Source organism: Anopheles aquasalis, chromosome 3 (assembly GCF_943734665.1).
Source record: "Anopheles aquasalis chromosome 3, idAnoAquaMG_Q_19, whole genome shotgun sequence".
In the NCBI taxonomy this organism is placed as follows: domain Eukaryota; kingdom Metazoa; phylum Arthropoda; class Insecta; order Diptera; family Culicidae; genus Anopheles; species Anopheles aquasalis.
The window spans coordinates 56,883,158-56,898,548 of NC_064878.1; the positions used below are offsets into that span (position 1 = coordinate 56,883,158).

At 49.3% G+C, this 15,391-nt stretch overlaps 2 protein-coding genes across 4 annotated transcripts in view; both read right to left on the reverse strand.

Moving 5' to 3' along the window:
- Positions 1 to 13,659, reverse strand: part of LOC126575587 (semaphorin-1A) — a 77,389-nt gene extending 63,730 nt beyond the window's left edge. The window contains exon 1 of the mRNA XM_050236348.1: positions 12,681 to 13,659. The gene's annotated coding sequence lies outside the window, so the exon portion shown is untranslated. The remainder of the gene's footprint in view (positions 1 to 12,680) is intronic.
- Positions 13,660 to 15,303: 1,644 nt separating this feature from the next.
- LOC126575579 (protein nervous wreck) overlaps positions 15,304 to 15,391 on the reverse strand; it is a 9,122-nt gene continuing 9,034 nt past the window's right edge. For all 3 annotated transcript variants that reach the window (XM_050236336.1, XM_050236338.1, XM_050236337.1), the window contains one exon: positions 15,304 to 15,391. This exon is cut by the window's right edge and continues 3,165 nt beyond it. The gene's annotated coding sequence lies outside the window, so the exon portion shown is untranslated.

Sequence of the window (15,391 nt, forward strand, 5' to 3'; positions counted from 1 at the left end):
CCTTCGAACGATGCTTCACTCGAAGGTAGCAACAACAACAAGAGTTCCTCCTCCTTCAAGCACCCTAGGGTGATCCCTAGGGTGACCCGGAAGAGGCTAGTTGTGCTTCCGGAAGGTGCGGAATCAATTTGCTGTTCACTTTGCTAGCACTTTGTCACGATGTCAAACAGCCTAGAACTTGGAACTGAAATCTTCTCCGCTTCCTAGCGTCTCGTGGGCTTCGCAGCATACGAGGTAAAGGCGAACGGACGAACGGATTGAGAAAAAACCCTCCAAAATGATGCTCCATTTCCGGCCAAGTATTCGAGGATTAATTCGGCCGTTCCAACAGGCATCATAAAAATGGTTTATTCTCCTCTAACCGGACGCGAACGAGGATAGCAGAAGGAGGAGTAAGTGAACGATAATGACGCTTTTCCTGACGATCTCATCCTTAAGACCTCCTCCCTCAGGAAGTTGGTGTACGATCAGTTCACCGATCGTAGACCACAAGAAGTGGATTAAGAGTTTAATTTTACGCTCGCTCCCTTGTTTGTGTATGTTTTAAATGACCGAACGCTGGACCTGAGGCCCTGCTATTGTACTCGCGATTAGAAAGCATCGATTTTACGCCAAAGCCCCTCATCTACAAAACATGCTCGTCATTTTTCCGGTATTGTCTCGATCAAGTACCACACCGGACAGTGCAAGCGCGGGAGAAAAACCGTGGCCACCGTATGCCTAGACGCAAAAAAGGCCCATAAACAACGCGAAGCTAATGATCGCGGATCGCGCGGCGCAGTGTAAGACAAGTAAAAGCTGTCTCCCCCGCCGTGATCGGACACAATTGGAGCATAAAGAGACTCGTCGGGCGGACTACCAGCCCGCCCGGGAAACCCGCCCACCCGGCGGCCAATCGATCTCATCGATGCCATCGATGCGCACGACGCTGCTGATGCTGCCACTTCGCGTCCATTTATGATTCATTTTCCTTCACCCGATCACTGCTGCCGCCGTTGCTGCAAGGCAAAGTGAATGGCGGCAGCGTAGAGCTGCAACCAACGACGAGAGCCGACGAGAGTGGTCCGTCCGCACACACAAAAAACGTTTAATCTGGATCAATAAATTTCAAACCAAAATTGCCCTCCTCCAGCGAGCGTGCGAGCTCAACAGCGAACTTCCAGCTACATGCTACACGAGATGCGGTGAATGATCGAACGGCAGTACATGGAACGGCCCCCACAAGCACAAGCGAGGCTAGAAACGAGTTTGCCCGCGCCGAACCCGCATCGATCCGGTGACACCGATCAAGGGCTCTGGCTACGCACACAACGCAGTCCCCTGTCTCTCTCTCTCTCGGTGTGCAGTGCAACTCCGTTCGCTAAACGTTCTGCCTTCACCACAAGCCACAAGGCTCTTGCTGGCTTGTAGCGCGGCACTAATCGAGACTGAACGATACGGTGACCACCACCAACCGGGGAGGACCTATATTTCACGCCTTTTCGGTGCCAATCCGGTGCCCGGTGATCACAGTAAAAGGCTTAAGAAGGCACTTTGAGACCTTCAAGCGACTAAACTACTGAGGGGCTTTGTGCGAGGGGATCTCGCACCTTTCCAGACCGCGGTGGCTTCGCGGCGTACCGAGGCCATTTACTCTATTTACCTTCGCTGTCAACCGTCAGTTGAAATTAGAGCAACATGAAATGATAGCCCGTTCTGCCAAGCCCCGTGTCCCAAGCTCCGTGTCTCGACGCCTCGTAGGAGTCTCGTTGGAGGAGTGATTAATCGCCCAAGTCCGGTTGTTCCGTGGTCAAGGCGGCGACATCCAATTTCCTGTCTACCTGGGGGTAGGGCGTGTGATGTACTAGAACGCTCTGATTGAGGAATCTCTTAATTGTGGGGTCTAGCTAAAGGGGCCCAATGGGTTCTGTTTAACTCGTCATCCATGGCCATGACAGCCCTCAACACGTTACTGGCCGGTAAAGTGAGGGCTGAAGTTTCTCGCAATTTGTTTAATGTTTTCTAACGACTCCACCAGGTCTCACCCAATTTCCTGAGAGCCAGTTTCTGCAGATTTGTGTCCAGCCAAGTCCAGGACCACAAGTAGTTCGAGGATTGCACCCATCAAACAACATACCTGTGTGGGATGGAGAAAAAGATGTTAAAAAAGGGTAAGGTAAAGGTTATTATTAATTTGAAATTACTTTGAAACCATGAAAACCCTCCCTTAACAGCCCATCCCCGACAATATGAACGTTATCAATCACTTCACCTCGTGATCACCCGAGGTGGTCGCTCGCTCCTTCAGCGAAAGAATCCGTTCTCTCCGAGCACTGGTGCATCGCGATCGCAGTGAAACAAAGACATACCCATTATGCAATAATGATGGTAATTATCGTCTTCGCACACACCAGCCCTACCTACCTGTATCAAATCGATCCCGATGATTGTTTTTTTTCCTGGATGCGACATCAACGCGAGAGAACGCGCGCGTGAGGATCAATCTCGCTGACACATGCAAACGTCCGCACGTCATCGCAACACCAGCCCCGCTTCTCCCCTTGGAAAAAAAAACACAATTAATTTCCCATTAAATGCTGCTTGAGGACGGTGAGGACGGTTTGCACTTTTCTTTTCTGCCACCCTTTTTTCTTCCTCGCTGCGCTCTTTAACGATCGCTGCTATTCGTTGTCAACGTTTGCAATTCACCTTTCAATTATGCATCTACAATGTACGCACCAGAAGGGGATGGGGATCGTGTTACGAGAAGGTTTGTCGCCCTGCAAAACGACGTTGAAAATGCGACGCATCGGCACTTTAAATGCACCGGCTTGCGTCGATCATTTGCAGGATTGGCGATCACAGGTACAAGTTTTCTAGACTGCAAACAGAGTTTTATTTTCGTTTAAAACACGGAACTCAATGGCGCCGCTATTGAAAAGTTTACTCAACAAAATAAATATCTGAACGCCATGTTTGATTTGCCGTGCCGTGCAGGTGTCCTCCCATCCCACCACCACCACGCGCGTTCGAGGCCAAAGTTCTGCAAAATCGGGTTTGCGAAATCATTCTTCCTGGTGGTGTGTGCTGGTCGCTAGCATTGCCAATGATTGCGACCACCGATGGCGTCATATTACCGGCACAAGCTGACCAGTGCACATGGCCACAAGATTAATTTGTTCTATTACATTTTAATGCCTGCTACTACCACCTACTGGTTGGACCCCACTCGGAACCGGCCAACGTTTCGATCGTTTTCAAATCAAAACTTATCGCGCGCTCAATCGAGCTCAATCGATTCCCTTTCCGCCTCTTCCTGCTGGTTTATTGATTTACGGAAACCGAGCATCAAGCTCCTTCGTTGGTCCACCATAATCCTGTTGCTCTTCTCTCCTGCACACCATATTCCCCTTCCGTGCATCCACCTCTTCAGCAAAGGATTCAACATTATGGAAGCATAAAAAAACACTGTGAACGCTATTCGATCCACATCCTGCGCCCCTTGATTGCTTCGCTTGCTTATCAACTTGATTCGTGCAATTCGCGAGTCCGAACCGAACGACTTCCAATATGGACGCGTTCGATCACAGACAAAAAGGGAGTAAAGGAGTGTCCCAAGCTTCTACTTCTTTCTTTTTTCCTTCTTCGTCTTTTCTCTACGGGAGGCAACAACGCGAGAAGGGAGAAAAAATCAAAAGGAAGTTGAACCGCGTGTGTAGAGAGCCCCAGCCAAACCACGACGACGCCGCGTGCTCGACGAGGACAGCGAGCGCCTGTAAAGTGAACGGCCACCGAAAGCAACGGTACACCCAGGCCGAGGGGGGGGGGGGGCAGCAGAACGCAGAAGAAACAGAGATCGCGAGGAGGCGTCCAAGACACTTGTCCAATCCAAGAAGGAGAGAGAAAGAGCGAGATCGCCACCGCGACTCCGTAGTACTCCGTAGATCCGAGCTCGCAAAAACCGGTTCGCCAATAGCACACGGAGGTCCCCCTCACCCACCATAACCGGGGTCCACACTTTGGATGTGTGTGTCGGAGGAGTCACTATATTCAGGTTTTATCGCGGAGGATTTGTGCGCTGCTCCCTCCGCGGTGTCTCTGCAGCTCCGCTTCCTTATATTGTGCGCCAAAGTGAGGCTCACCGCTGTTTATCTTCGTTTTCTCCTCGCAAACCTCAAGCTTAATTCGTCCATTCTCGTGTTCTCGATTCTCGATGTTTGTTCTTGGCGTGGCTTGGCTTGGCTTCTGTCACGCAATTCAGCGCACGATCACATGGCACTGCTAAAAGCCTTTGAAAGCCCAAGCAGAACCTCGCTGCTGATGCTGATGCTGCAAAGATAACGATGCCATTGGCTAGACGAGGATCATACAAAAAAACAAAGCGATGAGGGAGCCCAAAGAGAAGGAATAGAACACCGCATCACACTCGATTCGTGTATATCAGCTCGATCGAACCAAATTAGAGTTCAGAGGAGTCCGGAAAACTCTGTCTGTTGGCGTGTGTTGTCGACCATCAGCAGCAGCTCCATTTGGCAGCACAATCGGCACGCTACAACCACAGATTGCCATCAAGAACCCTTTAGCACTGATCTTGATCACCGCAAAGTTTCAAGTCTAAGTCGTACCAGCGCCTGCTACTAGAGAAGGATACTAGTTCGCCGGTTTATGGTACGCTCTAAATTAATCAGGATTAGGATACGATCGTGCAATTACCGCTAATGGACCCCGGGGAACCACTAGCGATACATAGAGACGCTAATGCGCTAATGCTTCTGCATCGTTTGTCCCCTTTCTACAACATCATCATCATCATCAGCAACAGCCATATCATGCCTTTCCAACACATTTTATGGCAAACTCCCGAAGGAGTAAATCACATTTCACAGGCTACCATTAATCCTGATTGCTGGCGGATGCGTCATTAGCGACTTTAGGAGAGAGAAAAAAAAACGACGTCACAGCTTCTCGAACGATCATGCAGTAGGGCGTGCTACGCGCTACACATGATAACGCTCGTCTGGCGAAGTCAACGGCTCCTCCACGCCACTGATAGGCGCACAGCGCTATTGACAAGTTTTGTCACAAAACAACTCCGATCGGTGCCATCGGTCGCTCCGATTACATTCGCCACGGACCCGCAACTTTTTAATAGCACGCAAAACATTCACCTCACCGGTCAGCTCACTGGTGACCCCGATATTGTAATCGAATATTAAGGGATCGTGTCGATTTTGCAAACCGTTCGATTTTGCGACCAAATCACGGACACGCCAAGGCTAGGGTAATAATCCAAATTTAGCGCTTTTCCGCTTTTGCGTTTCCTCGCGAAAAATTAGTGCGAACGCCGTGGTCGCAGTCCCGTGCAGTAATTAGTTTCACCTCCAGGCTTCGCTTGACGGACGCCATCGCGAAACCTTGAGCGAATCCGCGGGGTTTTGCCTTGGAAACTTGAAGCCAACACTTCAGTCACGCACCACGGGGACTCGGCACGACACGACGACGACGAGGCGGTTAGTTTAATTTTTGCAAATTTACACAAACCCACCGTGCATGCATGCATGCGAAAAGGCCACACAAACAGGGAGGAAGAAGACTGCGAAGAAGGCAATCCAAACCCATTGTTTACTCCACTGGCGACCGATCATCGTAAACCGATCGACCGATGACGTAAGATTCGTACGCGCTTGTGTATGGAAGGAACGCCTTCCCAAAAACCAGAATTACAACCTCCTTCACCCAGCACCAGCACACGGTTACGGGGTGCTGCTGGCCCCCAAGACTTTCGACTATCATCGGTTAATCCACATCCACTAACCTGTTGCTGCGCCACAAGCAAACGAAAGGCACCGTGGTCCGCTTCTGAGACGCATATGCATCTTGCGTCTTTCCTGCCTTTTTTTCTTCGGTTGTAAAAAAGCAATCGACGGAACAGTGTGTTCTGGTGTGTTTGTATATTGATGCTTGGCAGCAGGTCTCTCTCTCTCTCTCTCTCTCTCTCTCTCTCTCTCTCTCTCTCTTAACTTCGATTGGTTCGGATCCAAATTTGTTTGTTTCAATATCCGGAAAACCCGTTACTGCTAATGGTACGAGGTAATGGCCCCTTAAAGATGTTCTTGAAAAATGCCACGACTTGAAAATGATTAATTCATCTCCAATTCAACCAATCAAACTGATCTCCTTCTACAAAAGCTGAAGATCACGCCGTGTTCCAATGGTCAACACTGGTGCCGTGCCGGTGCCATTGTCCGTGCCAGAGATGTAACACATTACGTTAGCATCTCATTCTCGAAAGCCAAACAACGAAAACCTCACCTCTCTTCTCTAGCGTTTCCGTAATGCACTTCCTTCTCAAACCGTTGGCGGCCAAAAAGGTAAACATACGGCGGAGTCGGTCTTCCATCTTCCAAATGTGTGCAGCGAGCACGATGTGATGCACTTGGCTGCACCGAACAACAACTGTACGACGCCAAAACATCGGTCTTTCACGCGTTCGCTACCGAAATGAATTTAATGCGCATCGAATGTGAACAACGCCGGCGGCCTGTATCTGTGTGTCTGTGTTTTTGTATGCAGCAACATCACGCAGAACACGTTTCGTGCTCTCTTTTTTAATACATCTTTTCGTGTGGAACTGTGCGCCAGAGACTGGGCCGAGATGGGTTCTTTTACTCCCGTCTGCACCGGTCTGTAACCTCGACGGAGCTGCACCGCGGAATGGCCGTGAGTTTCGACTTGCAGCGGCAACAAACATGGCGCTGTCTATATGCAGCAACACCGAAAAAAAGGCCACAAGCTTATCTCAAACTTCCGGTGCAGTTTATCTGGATGCAGTAATGCTTCAAAAGTGCAGCAAACATGGAAGAAAATGTACAGAAAGAGAGAGAGGGGCCAAAAAGGGCAACGCAATGTGACAGAATCTGTTTCGCTCGTAATGCAGAACACTGCTGGAACTGGCCGAAGACGTAATTTCAATCGGAACACATCACATTCCCATCCAGGAAGCTAGGATTCGGAGACTCATAACACGGTTATGAGACCGCTAGGATCATGGCTACCAAACAACGAACCACCGGTCTAATGTTAAGCTTCTCGCCCTGAACGTGCACACGACAATAGACACCACGGACCCCTGACCTTGCCCTCGGGGGAAATCTCCTTTGTCTGCGTGTATGTGTGATCCCTCCGGAGCGTACAAAGGTGGGAAGAAGCTGAAGAATGAAAAATGAATGTGCCATCCCTTCAGATTACGACGCAAAGGACGTGCACCACCGTCTCTCCGGACACCTGGCTTCTCGCCAACCCTGAATTCCTGGTCGTCGTCGTCGTCGTCGTCTTCCCAAGCAACAGGTATACTCTGTATCGATGTTTGTTTGCACAGGGACCAATGGGGACCAACACAGCGCACCTTTCAAGGGACGCAGACGAGCCCAGCCCAACCCAGCTCCAGGGGATTGCTGTCTGATTGCGAACATTCGCTGGTAACATTGAAGGAACGTGATCAAGCTAATCGTACCCCTGATTAGGTCGCTCTGTTCCTCGCCGAGTGACGTGGGTTTTGCGTGGAAACCGAGATCGGAACAGGGCGTGCCATACAGCAGCAGACGTGAGTTGGCGCTGCATCGGACATCTCGTCGAGCACCTTGAGTCCAATCCGTTGTACGTTCTACTATGCTCGTGACACTGGAAAGTGACCAACCTGTGTGCAGGTTCTGGATTGAGCACGACTCCCAATCCCATCCAGGTCGCACCAGACCCTTCAGACTGTCCACCGAGCTTCTGTCGGGCGCAATGCTCGAAGCGGTTGTCCTTCAGCAACTGTCGACGATCGTCAGTGATCACCGTGACATGGCTTACCCCTAGAACACACGGTGCAGAACGGGACGCGGGCATAAAACGAGTTCCTTCATTTTATGTTCCCTTTTCAATGCTACTGGCGGCGCAGCAAAACAATGTTATCGTTCACTTCCATGCTGCCAGCGCTTCGCAAGCGGTGGTACTGCTTATCGAGAATTTATTTCATTTATTCTCGCTACCTAGAGCCCCTCTTTCGGCCGAGGTTTCTGGCCATATCGGTTTTAATATAAATTTTAAATCCACCTCACCGTTTAACAGTGAGCCCGGTTTGAAACGACGACCGCGCTGAAGCGAAGCGAGCAGAATTGAGCAGCAAATGTGACATTTGTGGCAACTGTGGCAACTGTGGCCAACGATAGGGCTGCGTGGTGTCTTTGCAACCACCACGGACCCATCTTCCCATGGCCATCAACCCTTTGCCTACTTGACATTCGGTTGCTGCTGCTGCTGCTGCTGCTGCTGCTGCTGCTGCTGCTACCGCGGTTGCAACCACCAGCCAGCCAATGCCAGTGGCGGTATCTCCACTATCTCTCTATTGACAACACGCCATTGTTTTTATCTCGCTCTCCCGGGCTCATGTTTATTCCGCATCTTCACCCGCGGATCGGCGGCGGAGGAATTGAAATAAATTATCGTCTACGAGTCAACCACGCTCTTGGGCCACGCTGTCAAACGTGAAGCGCTCCAGCGCAGCAAACCGCGATCCCGAACCCACCGTAACCAATAAACTGCCCTTCAATCGAAGCAAGCTACTAGGGAGAATAAAAAGGGGGAAGTAAAGGGAGAATAGTTAAGTTAGGTTAGGGGTCCGGGAAAGCGTGAGACCTCCGCCAGTAGCCTCCGCAGAGAACCCGGTCCTGTTGCTGGATGAATGTGTCTATTTCAATGGGACAAGCCGTCGAAGTCGTCGTCGATCTGTGGGTCCGACGTGCCCCCTCCCCCCGGAACAGACCCGTGGCTGGCACGGGACCACGCATCCGTACCTTCGCAAGAACGGGAAATGCAGGTCCCGCGGCGGCGCACAGCATTTGTAGAGCTATGTTGTACCGCAACGATCGCAAACAGCAGCAGCAACGGCAGCAGTCATTCTGGTTCTGGCCATCAACGTCACCGACCGGTGGGCTCGTCGGTCGCTACCTTGTGAGGCTATAAATGTTCCATAATAAGCTATATCGTGCGCCTGATGGGCCGTTCTTCTTGGTTCCCTTTTTCTCGCCGATGCTCAGAACTCGCTCTTCTTTTCCTTGTGCTCTTCCCTGTGCCTTTTCCTCCTTACTCTGATTTAATGCAGGAGATAATTGCTAACGAAGGTCCGACGTCACGTGTGCTGTTTGTGTATGTGTTTTTTTTACCGCCGCGAGCTCCCGGGACAACTCCAAGAATACGTGTTTGTGTGTGTCCGAGTCGGGAAAGCAGCAAAGATCGGTAGATTCAGGGGAGTCCAAGAGAAATGGAACCTAAAACACATCTTACATGAGGCGAGCGGTGAGGGGGAGCGGTATACACGCGCTCGGCCATCATGGAAAGTCATGTTTGCTTTTGTTCTTATGATTCGTCGTCGTCGTGTTTGACTAACTGCCATCATAATACCGGACCACCTCTTCTTCTGCAGCCCCGCCAGAGTCTAGTCCCCTCAGTCGGTCACTAGTTTGTGGACGTAACACTCTTTTGAGTGTACCCTTTCATGCACGCACCGTAGAAGCTGACGATGAGCTTTTGGATTCTCTCCTCTCTCTCTCCCTCTATATGCCTTTCTTTCGATCTATCTTTCCATTTTCCTTTATAGTCATATATCCAGACAACACTTTTAGGACCGGGCTAGGAGAAATCTACGACATCCATCTTGATTAGCGGCCGCTCCGCATAAGCTCTCCATTAAAGCCCTGAAGTGAACGCAGTGGAAGAAGAAAAACTCCATCCAGCCCTCTGCCTAGGACAGAGTGGCACTGGACGGTAGCCCCCGGTGGAGACCGAGGGGAAACAGGAATCAGAAAGCAAAACATCTCACGTCTCTACGGCCATACTACCTTGGTTCGTTGGCAGAGTGAGCCAGAATACATAATCAAACCTCCGCCTCGTTCAAGAGGGACAAGCCCGCTAGGGGTCCGCTGGTAGCGTCGTTTTGACGACGACGGCAACACGGAGGTCCAATGACCGGTTTTCGTTTTAGCAGCGCACCCCTTGGCCATCTTCTGCGGCGTCTTGTTCCTCTAGAAGTCACTCGAGAACTCGTTCGCGTTTCTTGCTTTGGCAATAAAAACCTTATCGAACCCGTCACCTTCCACTCGCTTCACCGATCCGGGGCGTCTTATCGTGCCGAGACGAGTTCTGCACTCGTCCCGTACCATCGTTGAGGTTCTGATTTGTTACCTCGCTCGGATGCGGGCGGGAAGAGTTAGTTGCATTTAGTTCTTCCTTCGTTCGCTCGCTCGCTCTCTCACTGCAAGAAAGCACAAACAAAGCATAAGACTGCGCGCGATCGTTGGTTCAATCGATCGGCATCAGGGAAAAAGCGCCTCTAGAAAGGAGGCGGGTGGAAAGGTGGCCACCAAGGGGGGTGTCACGTACGTGCTCGCCATGTTACCCCAGGACCGCTTTCCGCCGGTGCCTTTCTCTCTCTCTCTCCCTCTGGTGTGCATCATCGCGAACCGGTTTGCGCCACACAACGTCGCCTGCGGTTCTGCAGAAGATCCATTTAATTCTATTATTCCAGCTAAGCGATCGCGCATCGTCTGCCAGCATTTATGCACACCATACGGGGGGAGATGGCCCCTTATGCTGCTCCCCTGTGCTTCCAATCGGGAGAAAAGATCAAGAAACGACGGCGAGACACTCCACCAGGGACCCAAACGGTGGTGTGATGGCCACACCTACGCACCTACGCGACGAATGGCGCCATCGGACACGAGGGGGTGCCATCGGAGATGCCACGGAGAGCGCTCCGGTGGCTTGGGAGATGTTGCATCGTGCATGTCGCACCCTGATGGGCTTATCGCACTCTTCTGCATCTTGCGCACTCGATCCCCGTTCCCTATAAATGTCACGGGGAGCTTCTTCGTTTCGTTCACTTCAGACGCAGCGCAGTCAAAGTCAGACAGAGGGCGAGGAGTGGTGGAGCACTCCGACGACGAATGTTTGGGGCGCAGCAGCACGCTCCGCGCGATCTCGCGGGATAAAAATACTTGCATTACTGCGCGAGCGTGCGCGCGCTCGGAGCGAAATACACCAAGCAGCACCATAATCGAGGTGGTGCGCGCAAAAGAGTTGCAGAATGAAGGGAGGGGACGAAGGTCTCAGTCTGTTGGGCTATTAATTGCCCCCAAAACAGGGGAGTGGGACAGAGGCAGTATGAGGTGCGTTGCCACCACCACAGCATCCCTGGCACCACACTCCCATAGATTCGCAGACACCACGTTTGTGAAAATAATTAAAAGTGAAAGATGTTTGTTGATTCGCGGTAAAAATGGCGCCTAAAGCGGGGTCGCTTCCTTTGGTCGAGGGGCACAAAAGTGATTCTGTTTTAGGTACGAATGCAGTTCAGAGAAGGACCAGCAAGACGGACATAAGAGAAACGTTAACGAAAACCGTGTCAGAAAGGATCAAATCATGAATCTCATCGATCGAACGAGATCTGTATCGTGATGTCAATCCGTTTAGATTCCCATTCCTCGCCCGATGTCCGCTGCGGGTTGCTAGAACCGGTTCTCGAAAGGGCCTGCCGCAAACAACCGCCAACCGCCGTCAGCGTCAGGCACAGCTTATGCGTCGCAACGTCGCGATCGTCTCGAGAGCACTAATTAAATGCCACAAAATGGCGCACGGAAATATTTCTAGCCACTCACCTAGGCTAGAATGTGGAATGTGCGATCGCGGAAACGCTACCAAGGGCCCAGGAATTGACCTTGACTCGTTGTCGATCGCAATCAATCGAAGCAGATTCCACAGCATGACTGTGATTGCTGATTTCAATCACGCATCGGATCGGAAATATTAGTATTCCGATCAATCGAGTCATCGAGTGAATCACGACGTCGTCGATCGCTTTTTTACGCGGAAAAATACTAATACGCTAATACGATCTACGATCATATGCCAGTGGGACGTGCCCAATCCAAATCAATAGCAAATTAGTCAACTGCCCGACTACTTTGCGGGCGTGCTTGGTGGCGCAAAACAAAGTTATTGAATCAAAGTAGCACGATCAAACAGTTCTGGTGACTCACCTCTCTGCGCCTTATCATAAGCTCCATAAGCATCTAGTCACGGTTCGTAAAGTCGCCACTCCGCGAAACTGAAGCATAGCTTGTCATTGGTCGATTCATGGAATCACGGCACCGGAAAGTCGGTGGCCAATGATAGTAGCAAAAGATAAGCGTAATCATCGATTCTGAATTTGTTTCGCAAGACCCCCCACTGGAAATTCAACGAACCCTTTTCGGTTGCGATAATAGGCAGCGGGCGAAACATAGTTCTAATCAGCGAAAAAACCCCAATCGAATGAGTCCAGACCTCAACGCGAAAGTGAATCATATAGGGTGTGCGAGCGGTTCTCATCTTCGATCATAATTATGCGTAAATTATGCCCAATTGCCCCGGCCTATTACCGGTCAGTGGAGCACGCCCTCATACACGATTCTGAAGACCCCTCACCGGAGGAGTTAGATTACGGAGGATCTTTCAGACTGGCGGATGCAGACTGGTGGAATAATTGTTCACATCCTTCCCAAGCGTTCTCGCGCCAAAGCGATCCAAATTTTGATTTCCCGATCGATTTCGGTCGGCATTTAACTCCGGTCCGGTAATTTAAATTAAAGACTATGCAAAAGGAAATTCATTGCGTTGCTTACCTTAGGCTTAGCTCGAGGGGTTCTCTTTCTCTCCCTCCTTCCTTTTTTAGTGCTTAAATCCGCAACTTTTCGCTCAGAGATTCCACAATGCACCGGGCCATAGGCATGTCATTCGATATCCGGCACCCTTTTTTCTGCCCGTTTTCCCCGGTTCCGTGAGCAGCTCCGATTGCAATCCACTTCGGTAAGCATAAGCTCAGCTCAGCATAAAAGCAAACGGCGCGCGAAAGGCACTACACAACACGTGCACCAGGGTGCGCTTGAAGGCACGACCGTAAATCTCACTCAAGATGCACTTTTGGCGATGCAGCAGGCGATGCACACAACTACAGCTTCGTGGCGGGGGAATTCGTCTTGAACGGGGTTCTCACTATGGATTGATGAGGACGATGAGGAGATGCTCATCACGTCTCATGCTCGGCTTATGCTCTCACTTTACTCTCCTCACGGCTTGTGGTGTGCAGCAGCATCGGCAAACATAAACACGCTCAAACACACATATACACACATCGGAGATACACAACTACACAGCGAACAGCGCGTCTTACTCGTGATCTTCGTGATGCTTAGCGGGGGCAGCAGATCACCACTGAATATTCCGTTTGTTTGTTTCGTCGTTCCAACACTGAACACATCGAACACGTTTTGTAACACAATGTGTACTAGATGCACTTTTAAATTCGATGCAGTTACTGGAGCACTAGATGCCACTGATCTTGGGTCTAAAGACCGCGCACAAGCAAAATTTCACGTTACGGAAGCGCGGAAATTCAAGGAACGTATCGTTTCACGCAGGCACCACGCCCGTCCTCGGGATTTTATTAATTACACACTCACTCACACTAGAATAGCCGGCAGGACCTTCCTTAAATGCAGAAATGCAGTTTCGTTTCGTGTGCCCGCGAGGTTGTTGTTGACCGACAAACCCGACCCTCGTTAATTTTTCGAACCGGCCGACCGACGTCTTGCTCGCTCGATGGACAAATTCAAACTCGGCCCGATTGAGGCAGAGCCGACCCGAGTCGGGAATCAGGCCAAGATACGAGGTTCGGTTCGGCTCAGCCACGCTCAGTCGCTGCGTACACTTCTCAACATTTTCGTAGCTGCACCTAAAATCTCCTGTGTGAAGCGAAGAACAACTTTAAATATTTATTCTTATTACCAAAGTGTAATTTTGTGTAAAAATATGTCGTAAAATATAATAAAATATTGATAAAATATTGACAAACGACTTAAATTACCTGTTATAAGATAAATTTTCGTTTAAACGCAGAAAAGAGTGAAAAAAAATCTTTTAACATTTATGTAACAATATCGTAGGTTTAGGATAAAAACATTTTGTTTATAAAAATATTTTTAATCTTTTTTTAAATACTCAAAGGCGAGACCAAAGAAAATCACCAAATAAATGATTTTTTTAAACTGTTCCAATCGTTGCATTAGTTCAAATATCGCAAATATTATCAATATTAATAATTGGATTAAAAGTTTTTCGGTTCAAATACCAGTTATAAAAAAAAATGTTACTGTGTTAGTTTAAACAAATCATTTAAAGTAGAATTTAAAAACGAATAATGCTTTTCTTTTTCACAGGACCATCATTTTAACGAAAAATTTACAGGAAGGGATAAAGGGGAAGGAAAACTCTTCACTCCGGTCACGCATCGGAGAGACGAACGAATCGCAGGAGAGAATCATCGAATAGAGGGGGTAAAATCAACGAAGCACAGACACGCAGTACATTTCTAAAGGGTGCTCCGACTTTGTTAAATCGCCGTTAAACTCTTTGAGATGTTTTTTCACTTTAGCACTTTCATAGGTTTATTTCGTGATAGAATTAAATACAATCATACTAGCAATCAGAGGAATATCAACACAAAAAATTGAAACTTAACACGGTTCCTTCATTTTCCCTAATACATACTGGTGGTGATACTACATATTGAGTTTGTTAGTTTGCTATCCTGGATCGATTCTCCACACCACACAGACGCACGTTATCGAGAGGGCGCGATTAGTATACGAAGGGAACGATTTAACCCAAAACCCAAAAAGGCGAAACATCATGTCAGGAGTACATCCGTTTTGAACAAGGCGCTAGTAACGATTGGAATAGTGTGTTTGTTTTTTTTCTCGCAACATATTAGCTAAACATTATTGCTACAGTAGATGTACATAAGGGGAGGTGTGATCCCCGAGGACTAAGAATATAGTGAAGTGGCCTGCGGAGAGTGCGCTGCCGCCCGAACCGAATACTAGGAATGGCCCTGCACTGCATGCCTACACGACGCAGGTAATTTTGTAAGTACAGCTCGACTAGATAATGCGTATAATTGTCTTGAGATTGTTTGTGTCTTACTTTCATTGATTCATAGCTAATAATAGCGTCCCGCCGCGTGCGTTCACTTGTATGCAGAGAAGCGTGCACCTGGATATAGGATTGCTGAACAGAGATTAGTATCATTGCCTCTTTTTTTTCTCTAGTGCCACCTTTGCGGTATGGATCGCCAAACACCACTCTCTCAATGCCAACATTACACGCTAGCTACAACAGGTTAATCGGGCGATCAAACCAGGAGGATCAGGGCCGGGCAAAACGAAGAACGCAAAAAAAAAAAATAAGTTGGATTCAGGCAAAACGCGGTAAATGTTATTGATAGCGCGGGAAGAAGTGATAGCCCCTAAATAGTGTGGGGGTACACATTGCACAT